Here is a 5,165-nt window from a genome sequence, read left to right as displayed (position 1 = left end):
TTCCTCTCCTAACCACCTTAGGAAGCTATCGGTTTCCAGCACACATCAATTCTTTCTCTCCATGTTTCGATCTCTAACTCTCTCAACTACACAACCCCCTTTTTCCACTCTGTTACGAAATGTATTTACCTCACACACCCACCATTGCACCCCATGCCGAGCTCTCTCTCTCCCCCTCTCCCTCTCACCCTCTCGCGCTAAAATACATGCATTGCCTATCTAGCCCCCCCAACCTCTCGTGCGCACGCACACACGTTGTCTATCTAGGTCACTCCCTCAAGACTGTCTCACTCTTTCTTCCGCACGGCGGGCCACACTCGCTCAATCTCGCTCTCTTTATTTGAGTCTCGTTTAACCTCGTTTTCTTTCACACACAAATGATATATCTCCCTGTTCGGGCCTCGATCGACACACTCTATACTCTCTCACGCAGATTGTCTATCTAGGTCAGTCCATCGAAGCCGCCCCCACTCTTTCGATCTCATGGCGGGCCACGCTCTCTCTCTCTCTCTTTCTCTCTCCCTCTCTCTCCCTCTCTCTCTCTATCTCTCTCTCTCTTTGTATGTCTCGATTGACCTCGCTCTTTCTCGGACAAAAACGATATATCACCTTTGATCCCAATTCGACTTATTCACATTGTATACTCTCTCACGCACATTGTCTATCTAGGTCACTCTCTCCAACCCGTCTCACTCTTTCGATCGCACGACGACCCTATGTGATCGATTGACCTTGCTTCCTCCCACGCACAAAATATATCTACATGTCTGTGACTGGATCATCTGTCAAGCTCTATCTTACAGCCCTCACCCTTGCCAAAAGCTCAATCGGACAATATATCTCCAGAGCATATATATTTGTTCAATGAATGTCGGACCACACTCACTTTGTCTCTCTACCTATATGTCTGTCGATTGACCTCGCTTTCTCACGCTGTATCTTCCAAACATTGAAGCTACCTCTCCATCCCTCGCAAAGCCGGAGCTATTTACATTGCGAGGGGCACTCCAACCTTGGATTAATTTGTGTACGCATTTATTCTGGTCGGTTTAGATTATATTTTCGTAGCATTCGGCCCACAACTACTCGAAACACCGTTGCAACCCCCGCAACTCCCCTAGTTGATTTCCCTCTGGCTCGGTCATCGCTCTCTCGCACGTCCTTTCTCGCCTTCAACGTCGCACCATGATATTATTGCAAAAAAACTCTGTTGTTCTATTTAATTATTATAAATAAGCTACAAAACTACACACCGATAGTCCACTTGGAATTGAACAAATTTCGACCGACAAATTAAAGTGCTACAAACTACACACCGAGGGGCTCACATGTCATGAAACAAATTTGGACCCATATACAAATTAAAAAAATAAAGGACGAGGATGGAACATGCGACCAGGGCCTTCAAGCCGCACGTCAATAGGCAACATACGTAGAACATCAATATTTGTTGCTCCCTTTGTTCACATAATGTTTTTATATTACCACAACCTATTTAATTGATAACATTTAATATTATTTTTAGTACTATTCGCCTTCACTTACTGGTGGGTTCCATGTGTGCTCTCTCTCTCCTCCCCTTCTGCGTTTAGACGCACTAGCAAACACCAAGAACTCGCGGGCGATGTTGCCGTTGACCATATCTGGACGCGTTCACAAGTTACGGCACCAGTTTCACGTGCTAGGAGCACTAGTCAGTGTGTACGTGCAATGCACGTTAATTTGGAAGTATATTAAGTGCATGCGGATATTAAGTAGGATATTATTTGCGTGTTATTATGTGATTAGCACTATTTTTGGCATAAAATTAACTGCACGGTAAACGTGTTGAGCGCTCGACATTGAAGCAGCCTAGGTCGTTGGATGACAAGGAATACATGTGGCTTGATGACGTTTTATATTTAATTTGATACGGCTCTAGCAGAACATTCAATCGATCAAACCATAGATTTCGTTCAGTCTGACTCCAACTTTAAATTATACGACGATCAATCTAAAATAAACAGAAATGATAAACGTTCGGATTTTAAGCATGGCAATCCGAACGTTTTTCATGGAAAATTTAGATTACGCGGCGGCGGCGGGGGCGTCTTGCGGTGGGAAGCGGCTCCTCTGTCGTGCTCTGTGTGTCGTCGGGCCACTGACCGACGGCGACGGCGGCGCCTTGCGCCGTTGTTGGCGTACTCGTGGACGTTGGCCTGGCTTCAAGGAAGGCCAAAATGTTCTAGACTTCGGAGCGAGTCAACTGGCGGGAGGAGGCGACTGGCGTTGGTGCAAGGAAGCGGTCGATGGCGGCCATCCATGCCGCTGAGGGGGGCACTGGCCCCGCGCCGGGACACGCACTGTCAACGGTGCGGCGGAGACATTCGTGTGCACGGGCACCGGCACGGGCGCGCACGTCAGTGCACGCGCAGGCGCATGCGCTGGCAGGTGCATGGGCACCGGCACGGGCGTGCGCGTTAGTGCACGTGCAGGCGCATGCGCATGCGCTGGCAGCTGCACGGGCGCGTGAAAGTCGGCGGGGACCTCGTGGAACCCCGTGGCATCAAGCTCGGTGAAAATGTGCGGCTCCCAGCCCATCAATGCCACGGGGATGGGCGCTGGCGCAGTCGGGGCGACAGGAGCTAGAACGGGAGCGGGGATAGGCGCGGCGTCTTCCCGCAAGGCCAGTTCAAGCTCGGCCCAAAGCGCCTTATGTTCTTGAGACTTTGGCTGGGTGTCTTCCTCAGGAAACTGGAAGACTAAGGGCAGACCATCGTGATGCGGCATGGCGTACGTTTAGGTCAGGCTAGTTGGAGGTAGACGACAGGAGAATCGGAGAGGAAGAGAGAAGATTGTAGCGATAACGGGTAGTGCGGGGTTGATTTTAAACTGTGGCGCCTGTGACATTAAAAGTGGGAGCAGTTGGGACGAAGGTGGGCGGCGGGGGTCAAAGGGCTCGCCTCCCGGTGAGCCTGCACAGCGGTCTGCTCGCACGCCTCCCTGTCAGCCGGCACAGCGGTCTGCTCGCACGCCTCCCGTCGACTCACACGCTTGCTTGGACGGCACCTGCCGATGAGAAGCGGGACTTGTGGCGGCACGTAAACGCCCACGGTTTCAATAGTGAAAGCGTTCGCCTTAACGTGACAGGTCTTTGTTCCAAAATACCTTGGCTCTTCATTTGTGCAACTTGTCATAAGCAGCTTGTCTCAAATTGAAGAAAAAAATTACGAAGTAATATTTTTGCCATATCACGTGACCATGCTCAGTTTCAAGAATTTATGGTCACTTTTGGATTTTCTGAAATTTAAGATCCAGGATTCGAAACAATATCATAACCTGCATCATGCAATAAATTTTCAAGCCATACATCTGTCCTGTTGTATTTCTTAAGAAAGGATTTGGTCAAACATTTTTCTTTGTTAGACTTCAGACAAGTTATATATGTAGAGCAAAAGGATAATCCCTCCGTACCAGTGCATTGCCTGATATATTAACTCAATTACTAGGCACGAACAAACGGGCTCAATTCTGTGCTCATCCTGGTGTAGTAGTAGTAGTACTAGGCAATGCAGTTGACGGGTGACCTTGGCGAGCGGCAACCGAGGGAATTGAACCGTACTCGGCACGGTAGGGAACGTTGTCTAGTTACTAAAGCATCCCTTCGTTGTTCATCGCTAGTCATTATGGACCGGGGACATGAGGGGAATTTCCTAGGGCGACATGAGGGGAATTTCCTAGGGCTGGAATTCTGGCCGCCAGATATTTCGACTCGAAACGCGGAGGCTCGACTGGTTGGGGTGGCCTAATGTTCGTACCACGCACGCCACCAGAAGGACACCAGCCCGGTTTTTTTATTTTTTATTTTTTTAGGATCAACACGAGCCAAGGTCTGGCTGGTACGCCGTTGGGTCCTACCATTCGAGAATACGAAAGGAGCCTTTTAAATTGCCGAACGAATCTATGTGTATTACAATGCCCGTATTTTCCTTGCAAATACTAATCTCAACGTGGTAATTGATTTATGACGAGTTGTTGAACTAGAGTGAGTTTGTGATATAGTGATCTCAACATGGATTTCACATTTCATGGTATCCCTGGGAAGTTTTTCAATGCAAATTCAAATTTAAAAGATGAACAATATGGGGATGAGAAAACTTTGTATGTATCAAGCATATGACCACACACACACATACACACACAGAGAGACACCCACACACGAACACAACAACAATCCAATAAGTATAGTGCATCTATTTTTCCAAACCATGCATGTATGACACGAATTCAAAAATACTCCTTCTTTTCATAAATATTAGTCTTTTAGAGATTTCAACAAGCGACTACATACGGAGCAAAATGAGTGAATCTACACTCTAAAATATGTCTATATACATCCGTATGTTACAGTCCCACTTGAAATCTCTAAAAGACTAATATTCAGGAACGAAGGGAGTAAAATGTAAGACATGCATGGTCCTCAATTCAATATTTAAAACGAACATGAAACTGAAACATGAATATTAAGTCTAGTACTACAGTACATGCAAATGTTGTGTTTAATTAGGCGGAGCTATGATTGTCGGGGGTCACCCCCTCGACCTTAGATAAAATTGTGAAGCTCTGTTTAGGGTTGTTTAGATTATATTTGTCCCCACCCTCCCAACCACCGATTGGTTGTGCAGCCCCCACCCCTCCTCCCTGGGAGAATATCATGTGCCCCCATACCTTAGATATGCCGATACGAGTTGCTTGGAGCTTGTAGATCTAAGATATAGCAGCTCACATGATGTCTTAATATTTTTACAGGAAACCTTGATGAGTTTGAGAATTGCACACAATTTGTACAAAAACTACTCAGATGCCCTTGGATCCCATATCCAACGACCTCGAAGCTCGTATCACCGTAGCATCTAAGATGAAGGAGGACATCATATTCTCCTGTATGTAAGAATATCATGTGCTACCACACCTTAGATGCTTTGGTGATACAAGCTCTTCAGAGCTGTTGGATTTGTGACCCAACACCTCCTTGGTGGTTCGAATGGCTTTTGCAGAAAAGCCCCCAAAGAGTTCGGCCACTTCTTACAAGCACAAAGACTGCTCAGATGCCATTGGATCTCAGATCAAACAACCACGAAGCTCGTATCACTGTAGCGTCCAAGCTGCGAGAGCACCTTATGTTT

The sequence above is a fragment of the Triticum aestivum genome, chromosome 2D (assembly GCF_018294505.1).
Source record: "Triticum aestivum cultivar Chinese Spring chromosome 2D, IWGSC CS RefSeq v2.1, whole genome shotgun sequence".
In the NCBI taxonomy this organism is placed as follows: Eukaryota; Viridiplantae; Streptophyta; class Magnoliopsida; order Poales; family Poaceae; genus Triticum; species Triticum aestivum.
The sequence above is the reverse complement of the archived record's forward strand: the minus strand, read 5'-3'. Positions refer to the sequence as shown.